The sequence below is a fragment of the Mustela nivalis genome (assembly GCF_964662115.1).
Source record: "Mustela nivalis genome assembly, chromosome: 13".
Lineage (NCBI taxonomy): Eukaryota > Metazoa > Chordata > Mammalia > Carnivora > Mustelidae > Mustela > Mustela nivalis.
This window is the reverse complement of record NC_139032.1, coordinates 85,234,465-85,252,191: the sequence shown is the minus strand read 5'-3', so window position 1 is coordinate 85,252,191 and position 17,727 is coordinate 85,234,465. Positions and strand designations below refer to the sequence as shown.

At 42.3% G+C, this 17,727-nt stretch overlaps 1 protein-coding gene across 23 annotated transcripts in view; it reads right to left on the bottom strand.

The window, feature by feature from the left end:
- Positions 1–17,727, bottom strand: part of RALGPS1 (Ral GEF with PH domain and SH3 binding motif 1) — a 273,716-nt gene that overhangs the window by 244,890 nt on the left and 11,099 nt on the right. For 2 of the 23 annotated variants that reach the window (XM_082695657.1, XM_082695651.1), the window contains exon 2: positions 16,653–16,719. The exons of the other annotated variants lie outside the window; for them this stretch is intronic. The gene's annotated coding sequence lies outside the window, so the exon portion shown is untranslated. The remainder of the gene's footprint in view (positions 1–16,652; positions 16,720–17,727) is intronic. 23 annotated transcript variants of the gene reach the window in all.

Sequence of the window (17,727 nt, the reverse complement as noted above, 5' to 3'; positions counted from 1 at the left end):
TAGTTGTAAACGACATATCCAATAAAGTGTAATACCCAAAGTATATAAAGAACTTATATACCTCAACACCAAAAACACCCCAAAAAATCAGATTTTAAAATGCCCAAGGGATCTGAATAGGTATCTTTCTAAAGAAAATATACAAATAGCCAGGGGTGCCTGGGTGGCTCAGTGGGTTGGGTGGCTCAGTGGGTTAAGTCTCTGCCTTCGGCTCAGGTCATTATCTCAGGGTCCTGGGATTGAGCCCACATCGGGCTCTCTGCTTGGAAGGGAGCCTGCTTCCTTCTCTCTCTCTGCCTGCCTCTCTGCCTACTGGTGATCTCTCTGTCAAATAAATAAAATCTTCAAAAAAAAAAAAAAAAGAAAAAGAAAATATACAAATGGTCAACAGACACATGAAAAGATGCTCAGTATCACTCATCATCAAGGAAATACAAATCCAAACCACAGTGAGATATCACCTCACACCCGTCAGAATAGCTAGTATCAAACAAGACAGGAAATAACAAGTGTTGGCAAGGATATGGAGAAAAGCAAGCCCTTGTTCACTGCTGATAGGAATGTAAATTGTTGCAGTCACTGTGGAAAAGAAAACACTTATGGAGGTTCCTCAAACAATTAAAAATAGAAATACCATATGATCCAGTAATTCTACTACTGGATATTTACCCAAAGAAAACAAAAACACTAATTAAAAAAGATACATACACCCATGTTTGTTGCAGCATAATTTACAATAGCCAAGACATGGAAGGAGCTCAACTGTCCACTGATAGAAGAATGGATAAAGAAAATAGAGCATACATATATACACAATGGAATATTATTCATCCATAGAAGAGAATGTGATCTTGCCATCTGTGACAACATGGATGGACCTAGATGATATCATGCTAAGTGAAATTAGAGAAAGACTAATACAATACAATTTTGCTTACAAGAACCTAAAAAAACAAGTCAGACTCTTAAATACAGAAAACTGATGGTTGCCAGAGGGGAAGTGGGTGGGTGACAAGCAAAATAGGTAAGGGGGATTAAGAGGTACAAAGTACTGTAACAGTATTAAATAAGTATTAAGTAAAATAAGTTACAAGGCTACCTGGGTGGCTCAGCTGTTAAGCGGCTGCTTTGGCTCAGGTTATGATCCCAGGGTCCTGGGATCAAGCCCCGTGTAGGGCTCCCTGCTCAGCTGGAAGCCGACTTCTCCCTCTCCCATGCCCCCTACTTATGCTCCCTCTCCCACTGTGTCTCTCTCTGTCAAATAAATAAATAAGATCCTTAAAAAAAAAAGTTACAGAGATAAAAAGTAAAGCACAGGGAATACATTCAATAATAACTGCAATCATAATGTATCATGACAGATGGTAATTACATTTATCATGACGAGCACTAAGTAATGTATAGACTTGTCAAATCACTAACCACTAAAAAAAAAAAAAAAAAAAAAATCACTAACCACTATGTTATACACCCGAAACTAATACCACATTGTATGTCAACTATATTTCAACAATAAAAAACAAAAAAAGAAAAAACAGATAATGGCTGCTTTTAATTTTTTTGGTCTTTTTTTTTTTTTTACTTTTCTACAATTAATATTTAATAATAAAGAAAAGAGGAAGAGAAGTCCAAAATAGTGGAGTAGGAGACCTTAGTTTCCTCTGGTCCCAGGAATTCAGCTGAATAGCTATCAAATAACTCTGAACACCCATGAACTCAACCAGAGGTCAAAGAAAAGAATAGCTGCAACTCTACAAATAGAAAAATGACAACTTTCTGCAAAAACAACAAGACGGGAAAACATACCTCAAAAAAGAGAAGAGGCAATACTGACTGCCAGGGACCTAGTCAGTATGGATGTAAGTAAGAAGTCATAATAAGAGTTCAGAATAACAATTATAAAGATACTAGATGGGCTTGAAAAAAGCAGAAGACACTAGAAAATTCCTTTCTGGAGAAACAAAGGGACTAAAATCTAACTAAGTTGAAATAAAAAAGGCTATTAGTGAGATGTAATTTTAAAAAATGGAGGCTCTGACTGCTAGGATAAATGAGGCAGAAGAGAAAAATAGTGATATATTAGACAAAATGATGGAGCATAAAGAAGCTGAGAAAAAAAGATAAACAACTGGTGGATCATGAGGGAAGAATTCGAGAGATAAGAGACACCATAAAGCAAAACAATATGAGAATAATTGGGATCCTAGAAGAAGAGGAAAGAGAGAGGGGCAGAAGGTACATTGGAGCAAATTACAGTGGAGAACTTCCCTAATCTGGGGAAGGAAACAGGCATCCAAGTCCAGGAGGCACAGAGAACTCCCCTCAAAATCAATAAAAATAAGCCAACACCCTGACATATAATAGTGAGACCTGCAAATCTCAGACAAAGAGAAAATCCTGAAAGCAGCTAAGGACAACAGATCTGTAACCTACAAGGGTAGAAACATTAGATTTGGCAGCAGACCTATCCACAAAGAGCTGGCAGGCCTGAAAAGACTGGCATGATACATTCAAGGTGCTAAATGAGAAAAGTATGCAGCCAAGAATACTTTATCCAGCTAGGATGTCATTCAAAATAGAAAGAGTGGGGCACCTGGGTGGCTCAATGGGTTAAGCCTCTGCCTTCGGCTCAGGTCATGGTCTCAGGGTCCTGGGATCAAGCCCCGCATTGGGCTCTCTGCTCATCAGGGAGCCTGCTTCCCTCCCTCTCTCCCTCTGCCTGCTTCTCTGCCTACTTGTGATCTCTGTCTGTCAAATAAATAAATAAAATCTTAAAAAAAAAAAATAGAAAGAGTGATAAAAAGCTTCCATGATAAACAGAAACTAAAAGAACCTGTGCCCACCAAACCAGCCCTACAAGAAATATTAAAAGGGATCCTTTAAGCAAAAAGAGAACCCAAAAGTACCACAGATCAGAAAGGAGCACAGACAATATACAGAAACAGTCATTTTACAATGGCACTAAATTCATATCTTTCAATAGTTACTTGGAATGAAATGGACTAAATGCCCCAATCAAAAGACACAGTGTACCAGTTTAGATTAAAAAAAAAAAAAAAAGCAAGATCCATTGATATGCTGTCTGAAAGACACTCATTTTAGACCCAAGGAAACCTCCAGACTTAAGGTGAGGGGTGGAAAACCATTTATCATGCTAATGGACATCAAAAGAAAGCTGGGGTGGCAATCCTTATATCAAACAAATTAGATTTTAAACCAAAGACTGTAATAAGAGACAAGAAAGGACACTATATCATAATTAAGGGGTCTATCCAACCAGAAGATCTAACAATTATAAATATTTATTCCCCTAGCATGGGAGCAGCCTATTATATATGCCCATTAATAACAAAATTAAAGAAACACATCGATAATAGTAGTAATAATAGGTGACTTTAACACCCCACTCATTGCAATGGACAGATCATCTAAGAAGATGAACAAGGAAACAAGGGCTTTGAATGACACACTGAACCAGATGGACTTCACAGATATATTCAGAACATTCCATCCTAAAGCAACAGAATACATATCCTTCTTGAGTGCACATGGAACATTCTCCAGAATAGATCACGTACTGGGTCACAAATCAGGTCTCAACTGGTACCAAAAGATCTGCATCATTCCCTGCCTATTTGTGTACTACAGTGTACTACAGTGCTTTGAAACTAGAGCTCAGGGACGCCTGGGTGGCTCAGTTGGTTAAGCGGCTGGGGAACTCCGGCTCAGGTCATGATCCCAGCGTCCTGGGATCGAGTCCCACATCGGGCTCCTTGCTCCACGGGGAGCCTGCTTCTCCCTCTGACTCTTCCTTCCACTCTGTCTGCCTGTGCTTGCTCTCATTCACTCTCTCTCTGACAAATAAATAAATAAAATCTTTGAAAAAAAAAAAATGAAACTAGAGCTCAATTACAAGAAGAAATTTGGAAAGAACACTAAAAAATGGAGGCTAAAGAGCATCTTATTAAAGAATGAATGGGTCAACCAGGAAATTAAAGAAGGATTTAAAAAGTTCATGGAAATAAATGAAAATGAAAACACAACTGTTCAAAACCTTTGGGATGTAGCAAAGGCAGTCCTAAGAGGGAAGCATTACAGACTTTTTCTTTGTTTTTCAAGAAACAAGAAAGGTCTCAAATACATAATCTAAACTTAACATCTAAAGGAGCTAGAGAAAGAACAGCAATAAAACCTAGCAGGAGAAGAGAAATAATAAAGATTAGAGCAGAAATCAATGAAATGAAACCAAAAGAACAGCAGAACAGATCAATGAAACTAGGAGCTGGTTCTCTGAAAGAATTATGAAGATTGATAAACCCCTGGCCAGACTTATCAAAAAGAAAAAAGGAAGGACCCAAATAAATAAAATCCTGAATGAAAGAGGAGACATGACAACCAACACCAAAGAAATACAAACAATTTTAAGAACATATTATGAGCAACAATATGAAAAAAAAAATTGGCAATCTGAAAGAAATGGGTCCATTCTTAGAGAGTATAAACTATCAAAACTGAAACAGGAAGAAATAGAAAACATGAATAGACCCATAACCAGCAAGGAAACTGAAGCACTATTCAAAAAAAAATCTCCCAACAGGGGTGCCTGGGTGGCTCAGTCGGTTGAGCCTCTGCCTTCAGCTCAGGTCATCATCTCAGGGTTCTGGGATCGAGACCTGAATCAGGCTCTCTGCTCAGCAGAGAGTCTGCTTCTCCCTCCCTCTCTGCCTACTTGTGATCTCTCTCTCTCTCTGTCAAATAAATAAATAAATAATCTTTGGGAAAAAAAAATCTCCCAACAAACAGGAGTCCAGGGCCAGATGGCTTCCCAGGGGAATTCTACCAAACATTTTTTTTTTTTCTTAAAGATTTTATTTATTTATCAGAGAGAGAGGGAGAGAGAGTGAGCACAGGCAGACAGAATGGCAGGCAGAGGCAGGGGGAGAAGCAGGCTCCCTGTTGAGCAAGGAGGCCAATGTGGGACTCGATCCCAGGATGCCGGGATCATGACCTGAGCCGAAGGCAGCTGCTTAACCAACTGAGCCACCCAGGCGTCCCTCTACCAAACATTTAAAGAAGAATTAATGCCTATTCTTCTGAAGCTGTTTCAAAAAATTGAAATGGAAGGAAAACTTCCAAACTCTTTTTATGAGGCCAGCATTACCTCTTCAATCCCAAAACCAAAGACCCCACCAAAAAGGAGAATTACAAACCAATATCTCTGATGAACATGGATGCCAAAATTCTCAACAAAATACCAGCCAATAGGATCCAACAGTATATTAAAAGGATTAGGCACCACGACCAAGTGGGATTTACTCCTGGACTGCAAGGGTGGTTCAACATCCATGAATCAATCAATGTGATACACTATATAAATAAAGAAAGGACAAGAACCATATGATCCTCTCAAAAGATGCAGAAAAGGTATTCGACAAAGTACAGCATCCTTTCTTGATTAAAACTTTTCAAAATGTAGTGACAGAGGGAACATACCTCATTATCATAAAAGCCATATATTAAATGCCCACAGTGAATATCATTCTCAATGGGGAAAAACTGAGCTTTTCCCCAAAGGTCAGAAGATGGCACTATCACTACTGCTGCTCAACATCGTACTAGAAATCCTAGCCCCAGCAATTAGACAATAAAAAGAAATAAAAGGCATCTGGTATGTGGAAAATCCACAAGACTCCACCCCAAAATTGCTAGACTCATATGGGAATTCAAAAACATGGCAGGATATAAAAATTACTGCACAAAAATCAGTTGCATTTCTATAAACTAAAAATGAGACAGAAGAAAGAGAAATTAAGGAGTCGATCCCATTTACAATTGCATCCAAAACCATAAGATAACCTAGGAATAAACCTAACCAAAAAGGCTAAGGATCTATACTCAGAAAAGTATAGAACACTAATGAAAGAAATTAAGAGAGACACAAAGAAATGGAAAACGGGGGAGCCTGGGTGGCTCAATTGGTTAAGCAGCTGCCCTGGGCTCAGGTCATGATCCTGGGGTCCTGGGATTGAGCCCTACATCAGACTCCCTGCTCAGTGGGAAGTCTGCTTCTCCTTTACCCTCTGTCCCTCCTCCTGCTCATTCTCTCTCTCAAATAAAGAAAATCTTTAAAAAAAGGAAAGAAATAAATGGGAAAACGTTCCATGCTCATGGACTGAAAAAACAAATATTGTTAAAATGTCTATGCTTGGGGCGCCTGGGTGGCTCAGTGGGTTAAAGCCTCTGCCTTCGGCTCAGGTCATGATGCCAGGGTCCAGGGGTCGAGCCCCGCATCAGGGTCTCTGCTCAGCAGGGAGCCTGCTTCCTCCTCTCTCTCTCTCTCTGTCTGCCTCTCTGTCTACTTGTGATCTCTGTCAAATAAATAAAAATAAAATCTTTAAAAAAACAATGTCTATGCTACCTAGAGCAATCTACACAGTCAAAGCAATTACTACCAAAATATCATTAGCTTTTTTCACAGAGTTGAAACATATAATCATAAAATTTGTATGGAACCAGAAAAAAAACCTGAATAGCCAAAGGGATGTTGAAAAAGCAAAGCAAAGCTGGTGGCATCACAATTCCAGACTTCAGGTTCTATTATGAAGCTGTAATGATCAAGACAGTATGGTACTGGTATAAAAACAGACACACCAATCAATGGAGCAGAATAGGGAATCCAGAAATGGACCCTCAACTCTGGTCAACTAATCTTCAACAAAGCAGGAAAGAATGACTATCCAATGGAAAAAGGAGAGTCTCTTCAATAAATGGTGTTGGGAAAACTGGACAACCACATGCAGAAGAATGAAACTGGACCATTTCCTTAAACCATTCACAAAAAATAGACTCAAAATGGATGAAAGACCTAAATCTGAGACAGGAATCCATCAAGATCCTAGAGAACACAGGCAGCAATGTCTGTGATCTCGCCCACAGCAACTTCTTGCTAGATACATCTCCAAAAGTAAGGGAAACAAAGGCAAAAATGAACTATTGTGACTTCAGGATAAAAAGCTTTTGCACAGTAAAGGAAAGAGTCGACAAAACCTAAAGATAGCCAACAGAATAGAAGAAGTATTTGCCAATGACACATTAGATAAAGGGCTAGTATCCAAAATCTATAAAGAACTTATCAAATTCAACACCCAAAGAACAAATAATCCAATCAATAAATGGGCAGGAGACATGAAAAGACAATTCTCCAAAGAAGGTACAGACACACACAAAAAATGTTCAACATCACTCAGCACTATGGAAATACAAATCAAAACTATAATAAGATATCACCTCACACAGGTCAGAATGGCTGAAATTAACAATACAGGAAACAAAAGATGTTGCTGAGGATGTGGATAAAGGGGAACCCTCCTACACGGTTGGTGGGAATGCAAGCTGGTGCAGCCACTTTGGAAACAGCATGGAGGTTCCTCAAAAAGTTGAAAATAGAGCTACCCTACGACCCAGCAATCACACTACTGGGTATTTACCCCAAAGATACAAATGTAGTGATCTGAAGGGGCACATGCATCCCAATGTTTACAGCAGCAATGTCCACCATAGCCAAACTATGGGAAGAACCCAAATGTCCATCAACAGATGAGTAGATAAAGAAGATGTGGGAGATACATATGCGTGTGCACACACACACACACACACACACATTGGAATATTACTCAGCCATCAAAAAATGAAATCTTGCCATTTGCAATGATGTGGATGGAACTAGAGGGTATCATGCTAAGTGAAATAAGTCAACCAGAGAAAGATAATTATCATGTGATCTCACTCATAAGTGGAATTTAGAAAACAAAACAGAGGATCATAGGGGTTAGAAAGGAAAAAATAAAACAAAATGAAAGCAGAGAGGGAGACAAATCATAAGAGACTCTTAATCACAAGAAACAAACAGGGCTGCTGGAGGGGAAGGAGGTGGGGGTGGGGTAAGCGGGTGACAGATATTAAGGAAGGCACGTGATGTAATGAGCACTGGGTATTATGTAAGACGGATGAAACACTGACCTCTACCTCTGAAACCAATAATACATTTTATGTTAATTAACTGAATTTAAATACTACAAATGGGGAAAACAATAAAATTAAAAATAAAAAAATAAGGAAAAGAACTATTTTTCTTAAAGATTTAATGTATTTATTTGAGAGAAAGAGAATGAGAGATAGCAAGCATGAGAGGGGAAAGGTCGGAGGGAGAAGCTCCCCGCCGAGCAGGGAGCCCAATGCTGGACTCGATCCCAGCACTTCAGGATCATGATCGGAGTCGAAGGCAGCCAGTCAACCAACTGAGCCACCCAAGCGCCCTGGAAAAGAACTATTTTTTTAATTGAGACATAATTACATACCATAAAATGGGCCCTTTTAAACTGTAGAACTCAGCAGGTTTTAGCATATTCACTAAGTTGTATGGTCATCCTCTCTACCTAATTCCAGAATATTTTCATCAGCCCCAAAAGAAACCCTGTACCAGTTAGCACTCAATCCTATTCCACCATCTCCCTGGCAGCCACTAACCTACTGTCTCCACAGATTTGCTTCTTCTAGACATTTCATAAAAACAGAATCATGCAGTATGGGCCTTTCGTGTCTGGTTTCTCTAGAATGCATCCAGGTTCATCCACATTGCAGCATGAATCAGTACTTTATTATTTTGTAGCTAAATAATATTGCATCCTGCGGATGTGCCCAACTCTGTGTAGTACGAATAACACTGCTACTGCTATGAACATGCCCGTACAAGTTTTCACGTAAGTGTCTGTTTTCAGTTCTCGTGGGTACATACCTAGCAATGGAATTATTCGGTCACAAGGTAACTTGATGTTTAATTTTTTAAGAAACTGCCAAATTGTTTTCCAAAGAATTTACACCATTTTACATTTCCATCAGCAATACGCCATCCTACAGAATGACGGTGCAGGGGGTGCCTGGGTGGCTCGGTCAGTTAAGCGGCTGCCTTTGGTTCAGTTCATGCTCCTGGGGTTCCGGGATTGAGCCCCACATTGGGATCCTTGCTCAGTGGGGAGTCTGTTTCTCCTTCTCCCTTTGCCACTCCCCACCACTTGTGTGCTCGCCCTCTCTCTCTCTCAAATAAATAAATAAAATCTTAAAAAAAAAAAATTAAGGTGCCAAGCAAACCTCTCAGGGCAGTTCAAAAAGATGAGGCCCAGAGGAGTCACCACCAAACTGGCCCCAGGCATACTGTACACCTGCACAGCACTTTATTGGCTAGAAAACACACGCCCAGGCAGACTGGCAGGCAGAGAGCTTGCTTTCAAATCTTTTATTCCCCCGTGTCCGTAGAGTTCTGTATAGGGCAGAGTGTGCTCATGTGCACAGGAAAAAGCAGGGTTTCCTGCTTTTTCTGTTAATTATGGCTTCATGTTATATCTTCTCACCATGATTTCATGTGTATTATATTTCACACTCATCATCACAACTACTACTTTGAAATCATTTTATACTTCAATGGTTCCACTCACTGCTGGTCCTTTCCTTCTTTGACTTGCCCATGGACGGTCTTTTATATTAATTCATCTCTCAGTGACACAAGCATGCTTTCCAGTATTTTCCCCCCAAATGGTGCATAGGTGTAGCAAATGCTACACATAAGGTATGTCCTTGCACAACTGAAAAGAATTTCTGTTACCATCCAATAGGAACTAAAACGGGACAGAGAATAAAATTCTTTGGTCACGGCATTTTCCCTCAGAACTCAATGGGCACTGCCTCCCTGCTCTCCGGCTCCTATGCTGTAGGTAAGTCTGAGCCTAGCTAAATTTTTTTTCTTTGATTTCCTCACCTCCTGCCCGGATGCTAGTGGTATCCTCTCCTTATTCTTAAAGTGAAAAAATTACTTCACCTGGCTATTTAAGGTGGTAGCTAATTTTTGCTAATTTTGCCTAGTTCTCAATGAGCCATTATAATCTACAGATTCGGGTCCTTCTTCCGTTCAGAAAGCTCGTGGCTTCCTTCTATGCCATGTGTGCCCGTCTCCAGTCAGGTCCATCATCCACATCTGGGGCCTCCTCTGCTACTTCTCGTCCCTTCTGAGAGCACCAGTGTCCTCCTCCTGACGCCCTTTCTCGGCAGTGCCACAATTCCAGATGCGGGCACCATGTGCTTTATCTCCTTATGTGCTCTGAGTCCACAAGCCCCTTCCTCGTCTCTGTCTGCTGATTCATCATCGTCTCACCTTTCACAGCATCGAGAACTTCTTGAGAGGACAAAGAAGATGATGTTTGAAGCTGGGAAACCGTTTTCCCAAAGCTTGCTCTTCCTCTTTTTCCCGCATGCCTTTGCTCATTTCCCTTGATCCTGAGTGCCTCCTCTCTAGTGCTCCTTTTCGTTTTTGTTCATTTTCAGTTGAGGACAGGTGAGGTCTGGCCCGATATCTACCTAAAAATTGTAGACAGATTCTCTTTGGTCCTCTCTCTATTCACCCTAATGCACTCAAGGCTTCTCAGACAGGGCTGTGGGTGAAGGCCCGGCACAGCATCTGTCACTCAGCACGCTTCAGTGACTGCCTTCCTATCTCTTGCCTCAGTTTCCTCTTCTATAACACTGGAAAGCTGAGCTCACCTTTAAACATCACCAGACTCTACATTTTTTTATAGTACTCTTATAAGTCATACAGATTTAAACTTTCATTTTAGTTTGGAGTCAATTATCCAGGATTTTATTAAATACATGTCTAAGCAAGTAATAACCTATTTCTTAAGAAAACTTGCTATACTTTTTTTAAAGTTAAGCAAACCACAAATGTTAAGCTCACGAAATAGATTTCATTTGATTACACATAAGAAAAAAGAGAATTATAAATAATTTACCAAAAGCTAGCAGAGTACATGCCCTAGGGAAGTACTGGGTATAAAATGTATATAAGAAAAGAAAATTAAAAAAAAAAAAAAAAGAAAGAAAGAAAAGAAAAGCAGACAAGAAGCTATACACAAGCAACAGAGAGTTAGTCTTTCCTTGTCAGTCTGCCCAGCATCCCATCCATTCTAGAACCTTCTGTCTTATCTAAACACTGAAGACCAGGTAGAAAGCACTGTGATAACTATGTCATTGCTGGGCTTGTCTTTTCAGAGCCTACAGACATTATAAGGGTTAATATTGGTCAAGAGTTTTTAATTTTTTTTTTTAAGATTTTATTTGTTTGTTTGACAGACAGAGATCACAAGTAGGCAGAGAAGCAGGCAAAAGAGGCAGGCAGAGAGGGAGGGAAAAGCAAGATCCCCGCTGAGCAGGGAGCCTGATGTGGGGCTTGATCCCATGACCCCGAGTTCATGACCGGAGCAGAAGGCAAAGGCTTTAATCCACTGAGCCACCCAGGTGCCCCAAGAGTTTTTAATTTTTATTATTAAATTTTATAAATTTTATTTATATAAATTTTATTAAGTTTTAATTTTTATTTTATTTATTTATTTGATACAGAGAGATAACAAGTAGGCAGAGAGGCAGGCAGAGAGAGGGGGGAAGCAGGCTCCCTGCCGAGCAGAGAGCCCGACACAGGGCTCGATCCCAGGACCCTGAGATCATAACCCGAGCCGAAGGCAGAAGCTCAACCCACCGAGCCACCCAAGCGCCCCTGGTCAAGCATGTGTTTTTATTGGCACATGCTCTGCACACATTATCCCATTTAATCCCAGCAACCACCTGTTAGGGGCTCTCCTCCAGGGTCTCTGGCACTCCCACATGTCCCGCTGGGCATACCAAGAATGCAAGGTCCTGACCACCTTTAACCAGCCCATTTTTCAGGGTTGTGCCTGGGGGGATGAGACACTATCTCCCTCAGGGCTGAAAAGCAGGCTTACTTACTGCATGCTATAAAGCCACAGGTCCCCCAGATCAGTGTTTCCCAGCTGTGACAGCGCACAGCATCCATCCCAACCCATGGAATCACCCCCATGGGAAGTGGGGGTAAGGGAAATGGACATACACACTGATGCTAGTAATAAAGTCCTTTGTCTGTGACTCAGGCATTACACAAAGATAGAAAGTAGACAGGGGAAGTTCTGCCTCCTAACTCCTCCCAACCCGAGTCGTGCAGCCCACCTCTTCTAGATCCCACGATAGAGCTCAGCATACATCTTCCTGTCTTTAACTCCAGGTTTCTCCTTTCACTAACACTCAGCTGGAGTTTCCACTGCAACAGGAGGTCAAGCAATTATTTCTAGCTTTGAAAGCCAAGTGGCCCAACAATGTAATAATCGTTCCCTCCCTCGCTATTGTGTAACTTCTGATGGCTCATGAATTAAGCTACTGGACAAGTTAGGGGGAAAAAAAAAAAAAAAAAAACACTTCTTTTCCAGTCTAGTTTCCTGCTCTTACCCAAGCACCATATAGAATTAATAAATTATTGGGGCACCTGGATGGCTCAGTGGGTTGAGGCCTCCGCCCTCAGCTCAGGTCATGATCCCAGGGTGCTGGGATCAAGCCCCGAATTGGGCTCTCTGCTCAGTAGGGAGCCTGCTTCCTCCTCTCTCTCTCTCTCTCTCTGCCTGCCTCTCTGCCTACTTGTGATCTCTGTCTGTCAAATAAATAGATAAAATCTTAAAAAAACAAGAATAAATTATTGCTTTATTGTAAGTTGTGAAGGTTCAACCATTCATAGGCCATATATACCTGGTTAATCTCTACTCTGAGACTCCACATCTGTTAAACAGGGCCAGTAATGGTGAAGCTGGCCCCCAATAGCCATCTTCTTCTCCTTCTTTAGTAACAGAAATTCTGGTTTTTAGATGGACATATGGTTACCCTGAATAGAGATTACATTTCCCAACCTCCTTTATTGTTTGGTGTAGCCATATGGTAAAGATCAGGCCAATGGGCTGCAAAAACTATCATGCACAAATTCTGGAAAATGGCCCCTAAAGGCTGGAATGCAGATGCAAAAAGCTAGAGATCCAGCAGCCATTTCAGGACTTGAAGTGACCTCAGACTTGGAAGCCATTCCCAAGATAACCTCATCATGGAACAAGACAGAAAGAACCTGAGTCTCTAACCACGTAGGCTCTATAACTCCCCAACCTGATTACCTCTTGACTTCTCACACATAAGAGAGAAATTTCTATCTTATTTATGTCTTTGTTATTTTAGTTTTCTGTCACTTGTACCCCGAACTACAGAGACGGCTCCCTCCTAAGGAGATAGATAAGGGTTATGAGAATATGTACCGTAAAAGATACCTAACCAATATCTATTTTTATATTCCCCCAACAAAGGGTCCAGCACTGTTTTCATACACAGCAGACAAACTCAAATATTTGTTGAAATGAACAGGAATCTGGGAGAATGAAGGCCATTTCATTGCCCTATAAATTTGTCAATGTTTCTACCAATTTATTTTTCCAGATGAATATCACTATTTTATCAAGTTTTATAGATTATCTCACTGGAATTGCCAACATTTGGAGACATGGTATTGTCACTATTACTATGTTTAGACTTCCGTGGAAAGAGCCAGAAATTAAATGATGGCTTATCAACCGAATGATTTTCATCCTATCCATTCAAAAAGCATTTAATAGGAGGCTACTCAGTAACAAGCCTAGTCATAAAAATGAGACGTTGGGAAAAAAAAAAATTGAGACTTTCGCATTAACAAACAAACATCAGGTAAAAATAATCTCTAATGCCACCTCCCCCAATGTTCAGCAAAATACTCAGGGAGAGAGAAGAGGTGATACAAATCCACACCATCACTAAAGACAAAGGCTAATGCGCTGTTTTGTCCTTATCACCTCCAGCTGTTGATCCAGGAGCCTCTTGCCTCTCTGATTTACAGCCAACAAAACTCCTTTGATCAAAGTTCCTGGCCTAGTGCTGTTTCATTTCCTATCACATAATGTTTCTGGGATTCCCCATGGTCACACTTATCCTCTCAGTGTTTGAATCTTTGCCAGCGGATCCAGTCTTCCCTCCCATATGGTGATGTTCACACAGCTGAACTGATTCTTACTGAAGTTCCTCTTTACGTCATATACGTGCTACACCGGTGGGGTTCCTTCCAGTGCAGGTATCCAAGCTGTACTCACACGAGGACCGTATCATCGTCGTTGTCGTTGTTGTCACTATCATTACTGTCGGTTATTGAGTCATTATTCTGTGACAGATACTTTGATAAGCACCTTCCCCATGCTAATATACCACTGAGTCCTTACAATAGTTCCCTAAGGTGGGCAATGTTATACCACCCACTTAGAGTGAGAAAACTAACCCTAGTGAGTGAGGCCCCAGGAGCTTAAGTCACATTCCCAGGAACACACCATCCATAAGAGCATCTTCACTGGCTATGATAGTGCGTCCTTGAGCAAAAGCAGAATCTGAACCCAGCTCAGTCGGCCCCAAATTCTGAACCATTTCTCTATGTTCCTCCCACAAGAGCTGAATAGCGTTTTATGCTCTGCTGGTACACATACTCCCACCCCCTCATCTGCTCCCTTCTCTTTGCTAAGCACTGAAGGTTTTCAGCTCAATTAACATTAATCCTTCTTTTTCCTTTCCTGTGGGGCAAATGGCTTCATACTAGGGTGGTGGACCCTGATATTAAGGACAGCTACTCCTCTTGAATTTTCCTTGATCCTTTCTCACCACCACTCAGCGGTGGTTTTCAGCACCAGGGCCAGTGCCAACCAGGTCTCAGCCCATCCCATGCTTCCAGGTCTTTGGGTTCAGGGTAATAAAGACATATAGGATCAGATACCAGACTCTTGTTGACTGTCTCAGATTAAAGGCTCTTCACTGGGTTCTAAAAGCTGATCTCAGTCAGGCATTCAGGCTAACCAGCGGGATGGACTTCCACTTTTCCTAATTCAGGATCCTCCTCCATGAGCAATCTGAGTAAACCTTACGTGCTCTAACTCTGAGACCCATCTATAATTTCTGGAGATTGTACAACAAGCTCTGAGCTGCTACCCAAGCTCAGGATACACAGGGGGCCAAGGATGCACGTCCCAGTCACAGGGCTCCCACACCACCTTAGTCCACTCTACATGGTTTTATCATCTTCCCAGGACTTCCATAGTTCTGATAACTCCCTTTCCTAGGGTCTAGACACACACCCTCCCCACCAAGGTTCCTGACTCAGACCCATATGGGGCCCCAACTTTCCTGCTTCAGGAGCCAGAGATTTCAGGAGCCAGAGACCAAAAGACCACCAGTATAAGGCATGAGGAGACTGCTTGAGAAGGTTCTAAGAGAAGCTGAAGGGTTCAGACACTGGCTGCAGCTAAGAGCCTCCCTTAGTCTTTTGCACACAGAAGCAAAATAACTAAAATAACCTCCCTCATGTGAGACTGGCTTCAGCATTAGTGAAATTAAGAGTGTCAGTGGGAGGCCCCGGAGCACCCAGCTTCGGGAGGCAGGGGCAGAGGGCCTGCAGAGAGAGCTGGAGGGGATGGCCCAACCACCAATTTCCATACCATCATCTTCCTGGGTTACTCCTTCCTCACTGACCCTTCTCTTACTCCTTTGCTGGCCCTTCCACTGTGCTCTCTACCCCTCACGCTGGTGCTCCCCAGCACTCAAGATCCTCTGCTCACAATATAGAACGTTCCTGGATAATCTGTCCATCTCCTACCACTTCCAGGGCCAGCTATACAAGGAGGACCCCAAGTCTCTCTCTCTAGACCAATAGGGCATCAGAACTACCTGTGAAAACTGCAACATACAGATGACCAAACTCTGTCCCGCAGACACCACAGAGGATTCTGATGCCCCAAAGACTGAGAACCACTGCTCTGGCCCAGACCTCTCCTTGAGCCCAAGACTAGTACGCTAACTGCCAAATGCTATCCCGCAAGCACCCCAAATTCAGTTGGGCTACTGCCAAACCTGAATTCGCTACCCGTCCTCTACTCATTACCCCTTTCCCATTCCTTATCTCTATGACTGGCCCAGCCCCTCACATCACTAAAGTGACAAACCCTGACCATGCCTCCCATCTGCTAAATCTGTGAAGGAGGCCTCTGCCTCAGTTTCACTTGAACCTGCCTCCTCCTCTCCAACCCCACAGCCAGGTTCAGGGATGACATCCCCTCGCTTCATCTCCCACACACCAGTCTCCTCCCACACCAACCATTCTCTACACCAGGATCATAACGAGCAATGTTTCCCTCCTCCTGTAATTCCAGAATGACTCTCTACTGGCCGCAGGATAACATCTGAACTCCCAAGCGTTATCTCTGAGTCCCTCTGAGTACTGACCCAAAACCACCTCTCCAACCTCGTCTCCCGCAACCTCCTCCTCTCTGTCTTCAAGAGCCTCACACTCCAGCAACACCACACCGGCTCATCATTCCTGAGACGCAGCCTGCTCTCTCCTGCTTCTCTTATTCCTCATAATCTGTTTCCTCTGCTCATGTCCCTCTTCACCTGAGAAACTGAAAATCTCTCCTTAAGATCCCGGGAGTCGGATTTCACCCCACCAGCTTCCATTTCCACTACTCTCCACCCCGGACACAGCACCACCATCATTTACTTACGCCTCTCTGTCATGTCTGCGGACCCCTGAGGGCAAAGCCAGCAGTGTCAAGCCCAGTAACATGCTCAGTAGATGTTTACTTCATGAGTGAAAACCACTAATGAGATCAAGAAGCAAAGGAAGCAACCAATCTTTAAAGCAATAAAAATAAAGCCACCTGCTATCCTGGAAACCACGGCAGGTACTGCTTCAATAGCAGACGCTTTGGGTGATAGATGGGCGTTCTGAAAAAGAGTCAGCAAGTAGAGGATGTGTCAGGCAACACCTGCACAGGTCAAGAAAACAGCACCGTGACCACCAACCCACTGGGGTGTGAACACTATGGCGTCTCCCTCACACTCAGTGCTCCAAACACACTGGCTTCCTGTTACATCTTGAATTCACCACCATGCCCTTGCCCCAGTGGGGACCGTGACCGTGCAGCTGCCACCTCTTCACCTGGTCAAGTCTAACCAGTCTTTCCTCTGGGAAGCCACTCTGGGCCTCCCGGCCAATACTGCCCTGTTTACAGCCTCTACATACCCTGTAATCCTTTTCTGTAGCCATCGTCAATGCTGTAATTAATGTTTTCTATACTTGTTATTGTTTTTGTACTTATTTTTATACTTCTTTAACTTTGCTACTAGATTATGAGCTAAAAGATAGCAAAGACCAGACTCATCTTTTTCCTGTACTGTGGCCTCACACAGACTCAGCAGACCCTGAACAGAACTGGATGGATGGACGGATGGATGGACGGATGGATGGACAGAGAGACGAACTGGAAGACAAGCAGTAACAGGGAATATGACTCCCTTTCATTATTGCAACAGCACTTCCAAATCATCCGACTCTCTTTACGCTGACTCTACCCATGAAAAGCAATCTCAGATTTGAAAACTGAGGCTTTCCATGGGGCTGCCTCTGTCTGTAGAGCATTCAACTCTTAATCTTGGGGTTGCAAGTTGGAGCCCCACACTGAGCACAGAAATTACTTAATAAAAAAAAGAAAGAAGAGGATAAAACTATGGTTTTCCTACTGAAGAAAGGATGCATACACACCAGGGATATTCCTGTTTACTTGGAAAGCAGGTGTCACAGCAAACTGACACACTTGGCATTCTGACTTCCTAAATGGTGATTTTTCTATAATACCACACTGTTCTCCCTGTCCCACAAGGATACTGGCTATACCGATAAAACTAGGTTCTAAGTATCTCTCGGCCCTTAAGAAGCCCCCTAAGATCATGAGG